Consider the following 20,681-nt stretch of genomic DNA (forward strand, 5'->3'; position numbering starts at 1 on the left):
CGCGGGGCGCGGGGCGCGGGCGCGGGAGCTCCCGGCCGAGCGGCGCCGGCCACACGCGCTCCGCTCTCTCTCTCGCTCACCCCCGCGCCGGGCGGCGGGCGCCCGCTCCCCGCGCCCGCCCGGCCTTCATGCTCTGCGCCCGGGCAAACCGCTCGCCTGCTCGTCTACCTCCAAACTTCGGTTCTCGCCTAGCAAAAAATGTGGAGATTAGGGGTTTTTTAATTAAAAAAAAAAATTTTTTTTTCCAAAAATCAAGCTCCCAAGCTGTCAATTCCTGTTTCCTTTGGGATTCTTTTTAACTTCAGAAATGTATTGGTTTATTCAAGAAACAGGTTTATTTGGCTTTTTTTTTTTTTTTTTTAAGATCTACAAGATGCGTTCTATTCTTTCTAGGTTCCCTGCACACACACACACACACACACACACACACACACACACACAAACACGCACGCACACACCAGTTTTAGCTCGACGGGGGAGGAGGGCGCTGGGGGGTTAAAAAACAAAACCCACAATATTTGTCTAGAACTCTGATTAGAACCAGTAAATACTCTTTTTTTGCATATACCTTTTTTAAAACTAAAACAACACTTTTACTTAGTTATTTGGCAAATAACTGATTCATTCTAACTTTTAAATGTACTAGGCTTTCCTTTGCAACACCCTGTCTTCCCATTCCGGAATGCTGTGAAACCTTATCTGTGATATCTGTAAGTCAACATTAAAAAGAAACAAAACACAACACAACTTCAGCGGCCAAGATGAAGGCCAGGAGCTGATTAAGTCACTCTCAAAACATCCAATTCCTACTGCCTTCTCTTTATGTAGCTATCCTTTATTACTACATTTGTGGAATTTTCATTAAATGATTCCCAGTCTTAAAAAGGGAGCTACCCACTCTTTTAACACTCTTTGGTGCAAGTATAATTACCACCCGTTTTTAATCTCAAATCTCAAACTGTCGAGACGTCTCCATAAACCATCTAGCCTTCAGAGCGTTTATGTAAATGTTAATTATGATAGTGTGGATTGGGAAGGGGTGCCTTTGTGTCTAGGTTAATTATATTTACTTTTCCTGTAAATGCCCACAAAAATACAGTGGGGGTCTCATTCTCTTTTAAATAAACATCAAGGGCAGGTAAACGATGGATTGGACGAGAATGGTGATTTGGATTTTTAAAAACTCCGTATGTAAGCCCCAGAAATGTTCCAAATTCTTTTAAGTTAGTTTGTAATACATAGAGCAGTGGGAGTCCTGCGGATAAACAGAATATTCAGACCCATGTCCCCCAGATATTTGGTGAGTTTCAAATAACAATTATCTCTAGATTTAAATTAAGGGAAACTGTTTAGTTTCTATACCCCCTTAGGATTAAAAAACATAACACTAGTGCACCTTGCTTGCTTTTATAAGGATACTGTAACTAACCTATATTGCACAAGATAAAAATGTAAAGGTTGGCATACAATGTTGTCACATTCAAGATACAAAATCTTTTTAAAAAACAAACCACATCTTGCCCTAGTAACTGCTGTTCTGTCATTCACAATGTATGCTTTGTATTTGGACATGCCTTAAAAATATATTCAGTGATTTAGTATCACATAGTATCACCGAGGTGTTTTCTCAGAAAATGTGCTTCACATTTAGTCAGGGCCTTCCTGGAACAGTAGTCTTTGCATAAATTAGCATATTTCTCTACACTCGACAGTTGGACCAACCAGTTTTCTAATTGGCTTGGGAAATTTTTAAACATGTTTTAAAGTGCCCTTGGATTGGCTGGAATTTAATTATAATACCCATTCCGAAGAATTACATTTCAAAAGAGTTCATGGATTATTCATGGCAATTAGGGCCTACCAAGCAAGTTCTACAGCTGTTGCTCTACAGTTCCAATGAAATATTAATGGATTTCAGGAAGCTATTCCCCCGAGTCACCCAAAACCCCAAAGAAACACAACTTTGACTTTAAAAGATCGCCAAACAGAACTGAATTTATACACTTATAAAGAGTGTGGGGCATTGCAGGATTTTTAAAGAATGTCCAAAGTGTAAGAGCACCGACATTTCCTGGGAGCCTACTAAGTACCACCTACACACTTATATACATCATTGGCTAAACCACACAAGCCTGTAGAGTAAGGTTTAATCGTCCTGGTTTTGCAGCTAAGGCTCCCAATGATTTCAGTAATTTGCCTGGGGTCATCAATCTCATAAGGGCTGGTGGGGGACCCCAAGTCAGGTTGATGCTAAAACTCCCCCCTCTTCAAGGCCTGAAAAAGGATCTTGGGAACAAACCCTCCTTCCTGTTTTAAACAGAGTTCAATACTGTGGCACAGGCAGAGGGGACAGCCCTCTAATTTGTGACAACATACTTTGAGAATGCCAGCTGTCAAATCTAATTTTAAATTTTGGGGTGTGTTGCAAAATCCCAGAACAGCAGTGGGGAGAATCTCAGATTCACCAGATCACCACCAAAATGGACATCGTTAAATAATACAACAAAATAAAAACTTTATTTTTTCCCATGTGATTAAAAAAAAAAACATTTTAAAATAAGGGATATGCCTTTATACATAAAATTTTAAACTGTGGTTTATATCAACAGGATTTTGGTATCCGAATGTACGATTTGGAAGCTTTTTAAGAGGAAAGTTCTTAGTGGCTTGACTATATACAAATCACTTTAATAGTACTGCCTGCAAAGTTTGTACAATTTAAATGGTCATTCCTGTGATTCCCATCTCTGTGTGTGATTTAGAAAGAAGGGCAGGTGGACATAGGAAAAAAAAAAAGGAAGAAATTAAATTATAATTGAAATGTTCTAGCATGTGTTTGTGCCTCCAAATACACGTCATAAATAAAGGCTCCATGTCCACATAATACAAGGTGAAATACATGTCGTCGTCGTTGTTGTTTGTCTTTTCTCTCCAAATGTTCCCCTTGGTTGGTGGGCCATTCTCAGAAGGGGAAGAGTGCAAATGCTGAGAGTAAGTAGCGATATGCATGACCAGATGTGTCCTGATCACAGAAATACCAAAATATATCAGATGAGTAAGTGCTCTATAAAGTGTGAAATAAAAATTTTTAAATGGTCAATGTGTATAAATAAGGCATATACCTTTATTTGTACCTCTAGAAGTACTTATACTCTGGGGCTTAAGTGCATTGGCTCTGTACTCAGGCTGACCTGGGTTCAAATTCTACCTTTGTCACATCCGAGGTATGTGGCTCTGGGCAACTCACGTCACCATTCAGAGCCTCTACTTCCTCATCTATAAAATGGAACAATTATAATCATGTCTGAGAGTTATTTTAGGGATTCAGGAACTAGTGCATGCAAAATGTGTAGCATGGTAGCTGAAAGGTATGAGAGGTCACAATATTTAGCTAATACCATGTTGCCTTATTTTAATTATGTATCAGTGATTTATTTTAGTACGTACCATGTAATTTCCCAACGGCTGTTTCCTATGATTCAACCTAATCTCTCTCTCATGTTCCTTCCTAGACGGGGAGCTCCTCAAGGGCTTACTATTCTCTGAGGGCCTAGCAGAGTACTTTGTACGTAGTTACCTCACAATCGGTACTTGTGGGATAAAAGAAAAACAGCCCAGTCTACAAGATGCATTAGAACACATGAAATCAATCTATAACTAGAGACCATATACATATCAAGGGAGTGCAGTAAGTCTCCTAGAACCACATAAAACCACTGCCCAATGGATCACAGGCAAAAGAAGCCAATGGTTCTTCCTCTCCCTCCTCCCACTCCCCACCACTCTCAAGAGTTAGAGCTCTATCACTGCCACTTTTTAGCCAAGTGATCTCTTTGCCTACTTTTCAAACTTCTCCTACCTTTGTTTCTTCATCTGTAACATGAAGGTAACATACCTATATCTCAGGTTGGTGGAGGGACAGTTAAATGATGTCAGGTGTACAAAATCCTTGCTTTAGAACCGGATATGTAGTGGGGCTCCTGGGTGGCTCAGTGGTTAAGCATCCGGCTTGGCTCCTGATTTTGGCGTAGGTCATGATCTCATGGTGCTTGAGATCGAGCCCCGTGCCAGGCTCTGCACTGACAGCTCAGAGCCTTCTTGGGATTTTGTCTCTCCCTCTCTCTACCCCTTCCCTGCTCATGCATGTGCACACACTGTCTCAAAATAGATAAACTTTGAAAAAGAACCTGATATATAGTAATATCCAATAATAGTTACCATTATTCTTGTGACTGTTAATACTATCATTAGAAGTAACGTGGAACTGTTTTCAAAGCAATCCCAAACAAGCAATTTATTGGATTACAACTGTTTTCAAAACCTTGCCTACATTATTTGATACATGAATATAAACACTTTAAATCATCTTTGTAGAGACTAAGGCTATTCTAGTCATGACATATTTCAAGCTGGTTATTTTCCTTGACAGATTTTAAAAAGTCTGAACTCCTACAAGCTTCTAGTACAAGGATAAGGAGTATAACAGAACTGTAAAAAAAAAAAAAAAAAAAAAAAAGGCATTCAGCACTCCCACTGGCCTTGCTGTCTTACACATCTAGCCTGCTTCCCCACAGAGTATGTGAGGGGGAGGACAGTCATCAGGTTAAGGAGGACATCACACGTGGCTGGAAGGCATGGCTGGGATGTGTCAGTCACCAACTCCCCAGCCTCTCTGGTGCTCTGCCGGCACTCCTAACCTCTCCTAAACAGAGCATTCTTTCCCCACCACCAGGCCCAGGAGGATGGTGAACTAGAGAGGCAGTAGAAGAGGAGTCTCATAGGCTTTAAGTTCCTGCTTTAAAGCACCCTCAGTGGGGCACCTGGGTGGCTCAGTCAGGTCATGATCTCACAGTTCGTGAGTTCCAGCCCTGCGTCTGGCTCTGTGCTGACAGCTCAGAACCTGGAGCCTGCTTCGGATTCTGTGTCTCCCTTTCTCTCTGTCCTTCCCCCCACCCCCCACCAAATATATAAGCGTTAAAAAAAATTAAAGCACCCTCAGAATCTGATGAGAAAGTCAGCCTCTAAGATAGAGGGAGTGTAGACACTGTAACCTCCACAAAGTATTTTGATCACTGAAGAGCCACATTCGTATTTGAGCACAGCAAAGTTAATCAGGCATTTTTAGAGCCCACATGCAACACTTTGCAAACCATACAATTCTCTCTCGCCTAAATCTTTTAAATACTGCTTCCATTCTCCAGGTATTTTGATACCCTGAACAAAGGCGTAAGTACTTTTACACCTGCAAATGTGTATACATCCCTCACTGTAAATCATACCGGTCAACCAGCAGTTGGGTGTGTATGTATCAGTCCCTTGTGAGTTAGATTAACCTGAGTCCGCTCTAAGACAATCAGAAGGTTGTTCAGAGACAGGCAATCAGAGCAAAGGGCGGATATGCTCTGAAGGTTCACATGGGGCATGGTGAAAACTGAATTGTTCCTGCCCTGCCATGGGCACAAACCAAAACTCCAGTAACCCTCTCCCCTTCTGAATGTGGTCTCTCTAGTCTCTGTGTTCATAGACCAACCTCCTAGATATTTTAGGATTATTTACGATTCCTTCTCATTCTCTTACTTCCTTAGCTCATGCAACCCACCTCCAAAATCTCCCTCAAATGCAGCCCTTCTTCTCCAACTGCCTTCACCTCACTTCAGGTCCTCATCTCTGTCTCGCTTGGCCTCCCCATGTTACTTCCTTCCATTCAACCTTCTATCTAAATTACTACAAAAATCACCTCTGCAAACCTAGCGCTGGTTTCGTCACACCCCCATCAGCACCTCACTGCCCAGGGAAGCGTATTAGAAATACAGATTCCCAAGGCCAAACCCATTACCAGAGACTTGGAATTTCTGGGGAGGGCTGGGGTGCCAACATTTATATTGCCAAGTGGTCCATTAGTTACTCCACCTGCCTCCCAGAAGCACCTGCAGCCTCTCATCTCCCAGGACCCTGCGGTGCAGTCACGGGGAACATCCTGCCCCGGAACAGACTTGCCCAGTGTGGGCGTATGCTTTTCCCTCTGTAAGGAATGCCCTTCCTCTTTGGGGGCACGTCCACCATTCTCCAAAGCCCAGCTCAAATGCCACCTCCTCTGGGGGTGCCTTCTTCCATCCCCTACAAGCAGTGGCTTTCAAACATCTGTGCCTGACACTCCGAAGAAATAGATCTCACATTACCATGCAATAAATATGTAACTAAAACAAAGGTTTTGGGAAAAAATATCTAAATTTACCATGGAGGATGCAACTTGATACACAGTGGATCCCTGAACCACAAGGGTTTGAAGAGCATGCACGGGTCTACCGATATGCAGATTGTTTTATTGTACAGCACTGTAAACGTGTTTTCTCTTCCTGATGAATCTCTTTTCTTCCTTCCTTTCTTTCTTTCTTTCTTTTTCTTTCTTTCCTTTCTCTTTCCTTCCTCCCTCCTTCTCTTTCTTTCTTTCTTTCTTTCTCTTTCCTTCCTTCCTTCCTTCCTTCCTTTCTTTTATTTTTAAGTGGGGCTTGACCTAACAACCCCGAAATCAGATCAAGAGTCACATGCTCTACAGACTGAGCCAGCTGGGTGCCCCTCTTTCATATGAATTTTTTTTTGTTATTATTATTATTTTTTTAGAGAGAGAATGTGAGCAGAGGAGAGAGAGAGAGGAATCTTTAAAAAAAATTTTTTTTAATGTTTATTTATTTTTGAGAGAGAAAGACAGAGCATGAGCAGGGGAGGAGCAGAGAGAGGGAGACACAGGATCCAGAGCAGGCTCCAGGCTCTGAGCTGTCAACACAAGCCTGACAGAGGCTTGAACCTACAAACTGTGAGATCATGACCCGAGCTGAAGTTGGACGCTCAACCGACTGAGCCACACAGGTACCCACTTTTTTTTTTTTAAGTTTATTTTATTTTGATAGAGTCAGAGTTAGCGGGGGACGGGCAGAGGGAGGAGGGGGCGGAGGATCCCAAGCAGGCTCAGGGCAAAGACAGCACAGAGTTGGATGCAGGGCTCGAACCTGAGAACTGCCAGATCATGACCTGATCCAAAATTCGACACTTAACCGACTGAGCCACCCCGGCAACCCCCTTGTAGATTTCTTTATAAGATTTTCTTTTCTCTAGCTTACTTTACTGTCAGAATACAGCACGGTAAGGGACCCCTGGGTGGCTATCGGTTAAGTGGCTCACTTCTGCTCAGGTCACGATCTCACTGGTTCATGAGTTCGAGCCCTATATCGGGGTCTCTGATGTCTGCACAGAGCCCTCTTTGGATCCTCGGTCTCTCTCTCTCTCTCTCCCCTCACCCCCACCCCCCCACTTGCTCTCTCTTTCTCTCTCTCAAAAATAAACATTAAAAAAAAAAACACCTTAAAAGAATACAGCACGTAATACATATAACATACCAAGTATGTGTTAATTGGCCATTTATGTTATCAGCAAGGCTTCCCATCAACAGTATGCTGTTAGTGGCTACGTTTTGGGGGAATCAGAAGTTATGCATGGATTTTTGACTACACATTGAAGGGTGTGGGGGAATTGGTGCCCCTAACCCCTATGTTGTCAACTGTATTTCAGTCTAGTCTCTTTTAGAAATGTTATTAGCTACCAGGGCGCCTGGGTGGCTCCAACTTCAGCTCAGGACATGATCTCACAGTTCGTGGGTGCGAGCCCCGCATTGGGCTCTGTGCTGACAGCTCAGAGCCCGGAGCCTGCTTCAGATTCTGTGTCACCCACTCTCTCTGCTCCCCCCCCCCACCCCGCCCACTCTCTCTCTCTCTCCTAAAGATGAATAAACATTAAAAAAAATTTTTTTAAATACATAGAAATGCTATTAGCTACCTTGTAAATGGATTTCATGATCTACTAATAGAGGTGACCCTCATTTGAAAAATATTGCTGGGAGTAAATGACTCCCTTCTCTCTGCATGCAATACATACCTCTATTATTCTACTTCTCATACTCTACAGTAATAATCTGTTTACAGTCTGTCTTCACCCCTCACTTCCCTCCCCCAAATATGCACACACCATAACCAAGTCAACATATCCTTGGGCAGTTACAGCCGTTGGCAAATGCAGAAATGAGAATACTGGAGAAGGAATAATTTAATTGCTTTTGCTTATGTCTTTTTTTTTTTTCTGGTTATGGCTCACAGAATGGTCTATCAGCAGCTCCCAAGAGGCTGGACCTAGGCATCTTACTGGCATCAACCCTTAAGTCAAAAGAAAACAGCCACTGTGTTTCAGTAGAATTTAACCAAGGTGTAGATTCTTTTCCCCCTCAAAAAAATAAAAACCACGTAAAGGCAAAACCAACCAGAAAATATTTTGTCAGGTTGCTACCCTGCCAAGATAGTGTAAATGTGGGCAAACAAATCTCTTTCTTAGATACTTAGAAGAAAATATTCAAAAACCTCAAAACCCTCCTTCCATACCACTTCAGAAAGGAAACCCTCCCCGCCCCCACCCCGCAGGGCGGGTGCAGATAGAGAGATCTTTCTATCTGTGCTGCCTGAAGCTCCATTTCTCACCAGGCTGTCCCTATCAACACAAACAAATGAAAAAAGCATATATTAAAAAAAAAGAAAGAAAGAGACCTGAGCAGCTAAAATGAACCGCGGCAATGAACCCCAGCGGCAAGTTCCGGTGCGACTTGTACCTGAGATGGACGCGCGGGCGAGACTGTGGCCCTCAGGGGGAGGGATCCTGTTTCTGCAAGCACGCGGCTCCATCAACAGGAAACCCACGTGCGCGACACCCTCCACCTGCACATCGCTCATTTGCAACATCATCATTTGTGTGATGCTAATTTGCTCCATGTCTTTCTACCTAAACATACTTTGGAGAGACTCCATGAAAATACACTGTAGACTCCGGGGCTGGCCCTAGAGTCGGACGGATAGTTACCAAGTGAAATGCTCTAGGGGCCAGAGGAGGGAGCAGGCAATTCTATCCAAGAAGAGAGGGGAAGAAGAGACACTTTCAAGCCTGGTTTTAAAGGATGAGTAAGAGCTCTCTAAATAGGAGAGAACTCCAGGGAGAGGAACTTTATGCTGGGGGGCTTTGTAGCTCCTGGCAGGGAGTCTGGACGACTTTTTAGCCTGTTGCTTTCCACACTGCAGGTCACAATTCAGTAGGTTGTAAAATTCATGAGATTGTGACTCGCTTTCAGAAAAAAATGAAACAGCCTGGAATCGAAAATACCTGAATATATCACAGGTAGCGAGGTAAACTTTTTTTGTGAAATTTGTTTTCATTATAAATGCATCTATTATATGTGTTGGTTTGTGATAAAAAATAAATACGACATGAGAGTACAATGTACAGCATAGGAATATAGTTAATAATATGTAACAACTTTCTACGAGGACAGATGGTAGCTAGATTTACCCTGGTGATCGCTTCATAATGTATATAAATGGTGAATCACTGTGTTGTGCACCTGAAACTAATATAATACCATATGTCAACTACACTTCAATTAAAAATATATACAGTAAAACCTTGGGTTGCGAGTATCCTGTTCTGCGAGTGTTCCGCAAGACGAGCAAACATTTCTAATAAGTTTTAACTTGATAAATGAGCGAGGTCTTGCAATACGATTAGTACACGACGGCGAACATCACATGATCACAACTGAGCCAATGGTTCTTGAAATTCACGTTGATATACGAGTGCTTTGGATTACAAAGCATGTTTCCAGAATGAATTGTGCTCACGAACCAAGGTTTTACTGTGTATATTTCTTCTTGTGGCAATGATTAAAATTTCTCATTATTGGGGCGCCTGGGTGGCGCAGTTGGTTAAGCGTCCGACTTCAGCCAGGTCACGATCTCGCGGTCGGTGAGTTCGAGCCCCGCGTCAGGCTCTGGGCTGATGGCTCGGAGCCTGGAGCCTGTTTCCGATTCTGTGTCTCCCTCTCTCTCTGCCCCTCCCCCGTTCATGCTCTGTCTCTCTCTGTCCCAAAAATAAATAAAAAACGTTGAAAAAAAAATTAAAAAAAAAATTTCTCATTATTTTTATTGCAGTATAGTTGACACAGTGTTACATTAATTTTAGGTGCACAACACAGTGATTTAACAACCGTGTATGTTATGCTATGCTCACCACAAGCGTAGCTCCTACCTCACCATACAATGCTCTTATGGTGACCATTGACTGTATTCCCTACGCTGTGTCCTTCATCCCTGTGACTTATTCTTTCTATAACTGGAAGCCGGTATCACCCACTCTTCTTCACCCATTTTGCCCATCCCTCCGTCCCCTTCCCCTCTGGCAACCCCCAGTTTGTTCTCTGTATTTATGGTTGTGTTTCTGTTTTTTGTTTCTTCATTTGTTTTGTTTTTTTAGATTCCACTCATAAGTGAAATCATATGGTATTTTGTCTTCCTACAGAAAAAAAAAAGTATTTGTTACTGTGGTGGTGATTAAAATCGAAAACAAAAACAAAACCTGTTTAGGCAAAAAGGGGACCCACTTGAGGATGCTTTCAATAAGAGGCTGATATGAACAGATTTGAATTTTATGAGGATAAGTATGCTGGCAGTGTGAAAGATGACTGGACAGCGGGGAGAGCTCAGGGGACACATGGTGGTCTGTTTTTCTAAGGCTTCCCCACACTAGACAGAGAGCCCCTCATGGATAGAAACTGTGTCACACAGCTCTGAATTCTTAGCACCTGGCACACAAGTAGATACTGAATAAGTGTCTGTTGACTGAGTGTGGTAACTAATCTTCAAGATGTCCCCAGGTAGACTCACCTCTTAGTATTCTCACCTTTATGCACCCCACCCACCTTGTACCACGGTGACCAACAGAATAGGGCAGAAGTGATTGTTTACCACTTCTGAGGTGAGAATATAAAGGCAGCAGCTTCTATCTGAGGTGCTCTCTCTGGATCACACATTCTGGGGGAAGCCAGCTGCCATGTCCTAAGGACACTCAGTCTATGGAGAGACCCACATGGCCAGGAACTGGGGTCTCTAGCCAACAGTCAGTGAGGCACCAAGGCTTTCTGCCTATTGTGTAGGTAGATCGTCTCCCAGCCCGCACTTCATGTTACTGCAACCCCAGAGACCAGCTTGACTACAACCTCATGAGAGACCCTGAGGCAGAAACTCCCAGCTAAATGGTTCCCAGGGGTTCACTGGGATATAATAAATGCTTGTTGTTTTAAACTGCTAAATTTTGGGGGGGTCCTGGCTGACTCAGTTGGCAGAGCATGTGACTCTTGATTGTGGGGTTGAGTTTGAGCCCCATATTGGGTGTACAGATTGCTTAAAAAAATTTTTAAAAATTGCTAAATTTTGAGGTATTTTGTTATACAGCAATAGACAACTAATACACAGAGTCATTCATAAAGTCTGGCAGAGCTGAACATTAATACCAGAAATACTAGAGTTATCCATTATTTACCATCATTTTGTTTTTTGTCAAAGAATCTATCACATCACATCTTCAGCCTAACTAGATTGGGGAAAGACCCAGGACCAAACCTGGACCAATCGGATCCTCTCTGCTTGTATTAATACTTGGGACACAGAAACTGACTCAGCTGTGGGGAACAGACTACATGGCTGGAAAGACTAAGGGTCAAGGCCACAATTTTGGAGCAATTGTAATGGGGCCCATGCAAGGGGACGGGAATAGGAAGGTCGGTGTGTCAGGGAGAAGAAGAGTTTCTCACTGGGTGTGGAGGGAGGGAAGAGGGCTGGAGAAAGTGCCTGATGATATTCTTTCTTCATTTTTTTAAATGTTTATTTATTTTGAGAGAGAGAGAGAGAGAGAGAGAGTGTGTGTGTGTGTGTGTGTGTGTGCAAGCTGGGGAGGAGCAGAGAGAGAGAATCCCAAGCAGGTTCCGTGCTGTTATCACAGAGCCTGATGTGGGGCTCGATCTCATGAACCATGAGACTGTGACCTGAGCCGAAAAGAAGAGTCAGATGCTTAAACGACTGAGCCCCCCAGGCACCCCTGCCTGATGATATTCTAAGCCCCACGAGACCTGGTTGCCTTTCTAGCATTTGGGTTAGAAGACTTTCCTTCCTTATAATTATTCCTCATTTTCCTTGCGCGCCTATGAGTGAGTTTCCTTTTTTGCAACCAAAAGATCCTGGTGGCTACCCACCAGCCTCTCTGCAGTGCTGGCCAGGAGAGCAGTGCCTCCGGCTGCAGCGGGCCAAGTATCTCTCCAGAGAAGAGTAACAACCCGCTGGAGACTGAGCTTTATTATTATTACTATACAAGAACTGCTATAGATTGAGTGAAAGGTCATTGCAGACCATCCAGCTCCTTTTGCCTTACCTCCATTTTCACCAAGTAATCCTTTGATTATTAATGTACTTCAATTTTAAAAGGTGTGCTCTGGCCAGCTGACCTAACCACTCCAGTGCCTGGGTAGGCTCGCGCCCATTATAAATTCACAGGTTGGCTGTGGAGTACAAATCATTCTTGAGTACCCTCCACTGCATTTCCACTGGCCTCGGTCAAGCCCTGTCACTCACCCAACGAACCATTGCAGTGGCCTCTGGCAGGTAATCTCCCCTGCTCCAATCCATTCTCATCAACTTCTCTTCCTAAAACACAAAGTGGATGCCTCGCTCCCTGCTCGAAACCTCCGAAGGGGCCCCAGTGACTTCAGGATGATGAAGGTGGGCTTCGGCCCATCATCCACCACATCCCTCTACCTTCCCTCCGACTACTCTCCGCTCTTGCCACGTGGTGTTACTCCAAGCTCCTCAAATACTGCCGGTGCCTCTCCGGCTCTGCTCATGTTCTTGCCATGGCCCGGCACCCTTCCGTCTTTCCTTTGTACTTCCATGGAACTTCCTCTCTCCTTTGTAACGCACACTGCAGTTGGCTTGACTTATAATTAGTTGTCCTCATGTCCATCCCTTGGTCATGAGCCTCAAGGAGGCAAGGACTATGCTTTGGTCAATTAAGAAAAAAATTTTTTTAATGTTTATTTACATTTGAGAGGAGACAGAGCATGAGCTGGGGAGGGGCAGAGAGAGAGAGGGAGACACAGAACCCGAAGCAGGCTCCAGGCTCCGAGCTGTCAGCACAGAGCCCGATGCGGGGCTCAAACCCACTAGCTGTGAGATCATGACCTGGGCCAAAGTTAGACGCTTAATGGACTGAGCAGCTCAGCCGCCCCCTGTTTTGTTCATTTTTATACACACCCTCATCCCAGGGCCAACTATAGCATCTTGCATCAATATATTATAGGAACATTTACTAAGTGTTTGATGTTATTGGGGCGCCTGGGTGGCTCAGTCCATCAAGAGTTAAGGGTCGGTTAAGGTCCCACTTCGGATCCTGTCTCCCTCGCTCCCTGCCCCTCCCTTACTAGTGCTCACGCTCTCTCTCTCTCTCTCTCTCTCTCAAAAATAAATAAACATTTAAAATGAAAAAATAATGTCCTGTGTTACTGTACCAAGGTGCCTGGCTGGCGTTGGAGGCAGGAGGCACTCAACACATGGCCACAGGTGGTTGGGGTGGTAGGGACAAGTTCTCCCTGGACCTAATCAATTTAGGTGAGGCGCCCACTCAGCCTCTGCATATGCAGAGCTGAGAAAGCAGAGGTGGACTCCTGGTGACATCTAAGGTACAGCATGACTGAATCTCAGCCCAACTTTTTTTTTTTTTTTAAATTTTTTTTTAATGTTTTTATTTTTGAGACAGAGAGAGACAGAGCATGAGCAGGGGAGGAGCAGAGAGAGAGGGGGAGACACAGACTGGGAAGCAGGCTCTAGGCTCTGAGCTGTCAGCACAGAGCCCGACACGGGGCTCGAACTCACAAACCTTGAGATCGTGACCTGAGCCGAAGTCGGACGCTTAACCGACTGAGCCACCCAGGTGCCCCCCCCCCTTTTTTTTTTAATAAAAAAGGAGGCACAATTTCTCATATCCTGATAAACCAACATGCTTCTCTCCTCTTCCTCTCTTTCCCCCCCGCCTACGTTCCAACTGTGACTCACAGGCACATTACGGAATGCCAGCTTCAGGTCAACCAATAATGGAGAATGTGCAGTTACCCGGTTTATGTGTTTTCGAGGAAGGGCACGTGAGTCAACCCAGGAGTGACTTTATTGCAATGCTCTCAAAAGAGTCAGCATCTACATGTGAAGGTCCTGATTTGTCCACTGACGATCCCTGTCCTGTCCCCAACTGCTCCTCTTCCCTCCGGAGTGGCGGGATGGCCTCAACTCTCAGCCAACCCGAGACAGGGAACACAGAATCCTAAAGAGCGTAACGACTTCAGGTACTATCCGAGAGCTTTACACACTCGTTCCCAAAGCAATCGATCCAGAAGCGCCGGCCAGTAAGCAGAAACCAAACAAAACCTATACACAAAACATACAATCTCTCCTCTTTTTAAACAAACATGAAAATTTCCACACACGAAGTTTCTATCTTTTAGAGGCTATACAGGAAATGAATACTGACTGGCTGTTAACCCCCCAGGTTCTAAAGAGGCAGGAAAGCATATGGCACAGCTTCCTCCCGAGACCTGGGGGGAATGACCAGCTTGTAGAACACAAGGATACCTGCAGCAGCTGTGGCTTTCTGGGCACCCACACCTTTGTCAAGAAGCTGTCTTTCTTGACATGTCTTCACATCACAAGCTTCTCCTTTCACTTCATGGTCATTGTTCAGATGGAAACACCCCTTATTACCTGAAGGGAGTTATGCTCTTAAAAACAAAGACTAGAGGGGCGCCTGGGTGGCTCAGTGAGTTAAGCATCTGACTTCAGCTCACATCATGATCTCACAGTTTGTGGGTTCAAGCCCCGTGTCGGGCTCTGGGCTGACAGCTCGGAGCCTGGAGCCTGCTTCGGATTCTGTGTCTCCCTCTATCTCTGCCCCTCCCCTGCTCACATTCTGTCTCTCTCTCTCTCTCTCTCAAAAATAAATAAACATTAAAAAATCTTTTTTGAAATAATAAAACAATAGAAAAAATGGAGATGAAGGGCAGGGGGCGGGGCTCACTCATGAGTGAAATCACTATCTCCCTACCCATAGGCCTCCTAGGATGTACTCAGATTCGTGCCTCAGCAAATTTCGAGTTACTACATGGCAGGGACCCCTGGGTTCCCTTCCAGAGAGTAGAATTCACAACTGTTAGAGCCACAAAACCTCTCGCTGTAGCCTGTTACATATGCACATTCCTAAACTTTATATGCCATTGGTCCCTCATCCAAATCTTTCACTTTTTATGAGCAAACCTTCAGTATTTTTACAAATGAAAGGAGGAGAAAAGTATGTGCAGCACAAACAGGTCCCCACTTGACAAGACGTTCTGCAGGAAATTAGCTCAGCACCCATATTTCCTTATTGCCATCACTTGATAATGACACAAAAAAATGTCCCTTCATCCTTGCCAATGAATGCTTTTGAACACCATAATGTCAAGGCGTCATTCACAAAACCATTTTTTTCAAACTTTTTTGACTATAACCTATAAAAAGAAATACATTTTATCTGGCAAGTCATGTATATGTATACATAAAACATATATACATAATATAAACCCGTTTCTGCAACACAATGCATTCTGACATCTTCTGTTTCTTTTCCCTTTTTAAAGATTTTATTAAACACGTTTTTTAAGTTTATTTATTCTGAGAGACAGAGAAAGCATGGGGGAAGGGGGGGGGAAAGAGAGAGAGAGAGAGAGAGAGAGAGAGAGAGAGAGAATCCCAACCAGGCTCTGTGCTTCCCAGCACAGAGACTGATGCGGGGCTCAATCCCGTAAACTGTGAGATCATGACCTGAGCCGAAATCAAGAGTTGGAGGCTTAACCAACTGAGCCACCCAGGTGCCCCTAAAGATTTTATTTTTAAGTAATCTCTACACCCAATGTGGGGCTCAAACTGATAACCCTGAGATCAAGAGTTGCATGGTCTACTGACTGAGTCAGCTAGGCAGCCTTCTTTTGCCATTTTTTTAACAATGCAGACCGCCATCTACTAAATGGATTTCATGACCTTATTGGGTTGGAACTTATGTCTTAATATAGTAGTTTGTAGCATTTCCCAGCAAAGTGGCATTTTACAGCAAATCATTAAGTCCTACTTAAGACCTTAAAAGTTCTAGGCAGAAGAGTTTTAGAGGAGTAATTTTTTTGTTTCTTATTTAACTTTCGACTGCCAGGATACTTTAAAAGCATTTGATCTTAATAAATGAGCGTTGCAACAAAAGCCTTTAAATTATCTCAAAACCTTGTGGGTCACTATTCCCTTCACACTGAAGAAGAAATGGAAGTAGAAAAGATACCCCCACCACCTCCGCCCCCCTCAATCTGTATTAAAAACTCAGATCTGTTTGGGAGTTAAAATTCAGCAATATCTTTTAAAAGAATCTTAAAACTGAGGGGCCTGGGTGGCTCAGTTGGTTAAGTATTGGACTCTTGATAGTGGCTCTGGTCATGATCTCAAGGTTCCTGAGATAGAGCCCTGTGTCAGGTCTGTGCTGACAGTATGAAGCCTGCTTGAGATTCTCTCTCTCTCTCTCTCTCTCTCTGCCCCTCCGTGAGTGCACACACTCTCTCTCTCAAAATAAATAAGTAAGCAAAACAACAACAAAAAAATGAATCTTAAAGTTGCTGTTGCTTCAAATTATTACCCTCCTGGCAAGGTTACCATGGAGATCAAATGAGATAATACAAGGGAAGTACCTGATGGCTCCTCCCTATCATTCAGGTTCCTGGGTTATCCTCTCTTGGATATGTCTCATCTCTGCATGACCAGGAGGCTCATTCACTTGCTGAGCACCTGCCCTGCTGGGCATTAGAGGAACAGAGTCCCTCAAGGAGTTTACTGGCTCCATCAATGAAAATAAATGTCATTAAAAACTAGGGTTCTATGCAAACTGGTGCAGCCACTCTGGGAAACAGTATGGAGATTCCTCAAAAAGTTAAAAATAGAACTACCCTACAATCCAGCAATCACGCTGCTAGATATTTACCGAAAGAGCACAAAAATACGAATTCAAAGGGATATATGCACCCTGACGTTTATAGCAGCATTATTCACAATAGCCAAATTATGGAAACAGCCCAAGTTGCCATTGACTGATGAATGGATGAAGAAGATGAGGTATATGTACAATGGAATATGTATGATTCAGCCGTAAAAAGAATGAAATCTTGGCATTTGCAGTGACATGGATGGAGCCAGAGAGTGCAATGCTGAGTCAGTTAGAAAGAGACAAATACCGTATCATTTCACTCATATGCGGAAATTCAGAAACAAACGAATGAGTAAAGGGACGAAAAAAGAAGAGAGAGCGGCAAACCAAGAAACAGACCCTTCACGGCAGAGAACAAACTGATGGTTACCAGAGGGGGGGTGGGCAGGGGGATGGGTAAAGTAAGTGATGGGGATTAAAGCGTGCACTTGTTGTGATGAGCACCAGGTGTGGTACGAAGTGTTGAATCACTATATTGTACACCTGAAACGAATGTTACACTGTATGTTAACTAACTGGAATTTAAATAAAAACATTATAGGGGCGCCTGGGTGGCTCAGTCGGTTAAGCGTCCGACTTCAGCTCAGGTCACGATCTCGCGGTCTGTGAGTTCAAGCCCCACGTCGGGCTCTGGGCTGATGGCTCGGAACCTGGAGCCTGTTTCCGATTCTGTGTCTCCCTCTCTCTCTGCCCCTCCCCCGTTCATGCTCTGTCTCTCTCTGTCTCAAAAATAAATAAACGTTAAAAAAAATTTTTTTTTAAATAAATAAAAACATTATATACACACATATGTAATTTAAAAAGAAACTGGTTTTTGGATCTTGAAAAAAACACAAACAAAACAAAAAAACTAGGATTCTGAAGTGCCCGGGCTGAATAATTAATTTATTCCTCTGACAGATAATTATTGTGAGCCTTTCATGCCAAGCATGATGGGATTATGGAATAGAGAAAACGGTAGACACAACCGCAGCCCTTATGGTGTCTACAGAAAGTTTAGTGTTTGAGAAAATAGCCATTAATATTACATAACGTACAACAGTTTTACACTCCCTGTAAGGTGAGGTAAGATTAGATCAGTGGTTTCCCCAAAGTAAAGATTTCAGGTAGGTGATCGTAAAAGAAATACTTAAAAAACAGAGAGAGAAAAAAATGATATGATCTCTCAGTATAGTTCTTCAAACTGAATTAATTGTCATAAAAAAAAAAAAATCACCGTGGGGGCGCCTGGGTGGCTCAGTCGGTTAAGCGGCCGACTTCAGCTCAGGTCACGATCTCGCGCTCCGTGAGTTCGAGCCCCGCGTCGGGCTCTGGGCTGATGGCTCAGAGCCTGGAGCCTGCTTCCGATTCTGTGTCTCCCTCTCTCTCTGCTCTTCCCCCATTCATGCTCTGTCTCTCTCTGTCTCAAAAATAAATAAAAAACGTTAAAAAAAAATTAAAAAAAAAATCACCGTGTATCCTTATTTTTTCCTTAAACTATAAGCTAGCTTTTGTCCTGGATTTAAAGGGTCCAGCAGACCTTGTCCGGCTCCCTCTTTCTAGATTTCTCTGTTTTTCTTTTGCAGCACTATTTGCATGCAAAATCTGCCTAAACATGCCCCAGAATTGCAGAAAGGCTGGACATTAAAGGGCCCTTTCTGAGAAGGTCACATGCACATAGCACATTCTGGTCCCACTGCTCGTCTAGAGGGCTGGGAAGTAGGTGCTAAGGAACAAAGGTCAGCAACCGGAAGGCAGAAAGGAACCTGGCAATTGTCGGGGGCCTACTACAGGCCTGGCCCAATACTTGGTACTTTTCCCACACATTATTTTATTACCTCATTTCACATCACGACAATCCTGGGAGAAATAGATCTTTCTTTCCCCCCACTTTACCGTTGGGGGAAATTGAGCTCAGAGAGGTTACGTACCACGCTCAACGTCACACAGCTAGTAATCAGAACTTAAACTCGGATCTGTCTACTTTTTACCATCACCCTACTTTACTGAGAGGAAGACACATAAGAGAAAGAACAGATGCAGGGAAGCTTTAAAAGATTGACATGCCTTTGCCACAAAAGGAATTCGAAATTATATTCAAAAGACAATTTTTTCCCCGAATTTTTATTTCAATTTCAGTTAGTTAACATATAGTGTAATATTGGTTTCAGGAGTAGAATTTAGTGATTCATCATTTACACAGAACACTCAATGCTCATCACAACAAGTACCCTCCTTTTTTCTTTTTTTTTTTTTTTAAGTTTATTTATTTTGAGAAAGAGACAGAGCATGAGTGGGGGAGGGATAGAGAGAGAGAGGGAGAGAGAGAATCCCAAGCAGGCTCCACACCGTCAGCACAGAGCCTGATGCCAGGCTGGAAGTCACAAACTGTGAGATCATGACATGAGCTGAAATCAGGAGTCGGATGCTTAACCGACTGAGCCACCCCGGCGCCCCAACAAGTGCCCTTCTTAATACCCATCCTGCATTTATTAAAAGACAATTTAGATAGCTGATTATATGTCTCTCTATTTTAGAGTCAACAGTTTTGGTGCTTCTAACTCAGCCTCTTTACTGATCAGCTCAGCAAATACCCTCTTTTGCCCCTGGACTCTGTCTGTCTGTCCCTTACCCTAGAAATGAGAACCAGAAGCCCCTGACCCACTTCTAATCACAGTCCTAGGAGAACTCCTGTTTCTGACCCAGCTCTTTAGCCATCAACTCATCTATTTGACATCTATTTATCGTGCACTTCCTGTGTCCTGGGCACTCTGCTACGCAGACAGCATGGAATAAAACACTTCTGTGCTTGGAGAAGCCCAAGCTGTAGAATACATATCTGTAAATAGATACTGACTTCACAACCTGATAAACATTCATCCAGAGCCAATGGAAGGAATAATCCTGATAGGCTTCCTGGAAGAGGTGTGTAAAATAGGTCTCGTAGGAGGCGAGTGCTGTCAAATAGAGATTAAGCATAGGATCACAGGCAGCAGGACAAGAAAGCAAGCAGCAGGTCGCAAACGGACGTACCAGCTCTTTCCAAACATGATCTTCCCGGTTCACTGTCTCTTGTACTAGGATCACCATGGACCCAGCTCCTCAAGCCAGTACCTTCCACAATTCTCTGCCCTCCTTTATCCCTCACTTCCAGTGAGTCAGAGTCCCGTGTAGTCTCTTACATCTCTCACACGTTACCCCTTCCTTCTCTGTCCTCATCCATCACCATAGTCCCGTATCTCTACTTCTCCTGGGCTCCTGCAACAGCCTCCAAACTCATACTGTTACTTTTGCTCCAAGTGAATCTATTCCACACAGAGGATCCAGCCTGATCCTTGGTTAAAGAAAGAAAAAGAATCTGATTCTGCCATTACCCTGCTGAAATCCTTCACCAGTTCCCAGTGCTTTCAAGATTAAGCCAAAACAGCCTGACGGGATTTACAAGACCCTTGGCGGTCTGGCCCCTGCTCACTACTCTAACCTCAACTCTGATCTCCGCTTCCAGCTTCCATGGGCCACATGTAACGCGGTGGCTTACAACCCTGGCTGCCCACTAGAACCACATGGGGAGCTTCAAAAAATACCAGTGTATGGAGTGCCTGGGCAGCTCAGTCGGTTAAGCCTCGACATCAGCTCAGGTCACGATCTCACGGCTCGTGGGTTCAAGCCCCGCGGCGGGCTCTGTGCTGACAGCTCAGAGCCTGGAGCCTGCTTTGGGTCCCATGTCTCCCTCTCTCTCTGTC

This window comes from Panthera uncia, assembly GCF_023721935.1.
Source record: "Panthera uncia isolate 11264 chromosome B2 unlocalized genomic scaffold, Puncia_PCG_1.0 HiC_scaffold_24, whole genome shotgun sequence".
NCBI lineage: Eukaryota > Metazoa > Chordata > Mammalia > Carnivora > Felidae > Panthera > Panthera uncia.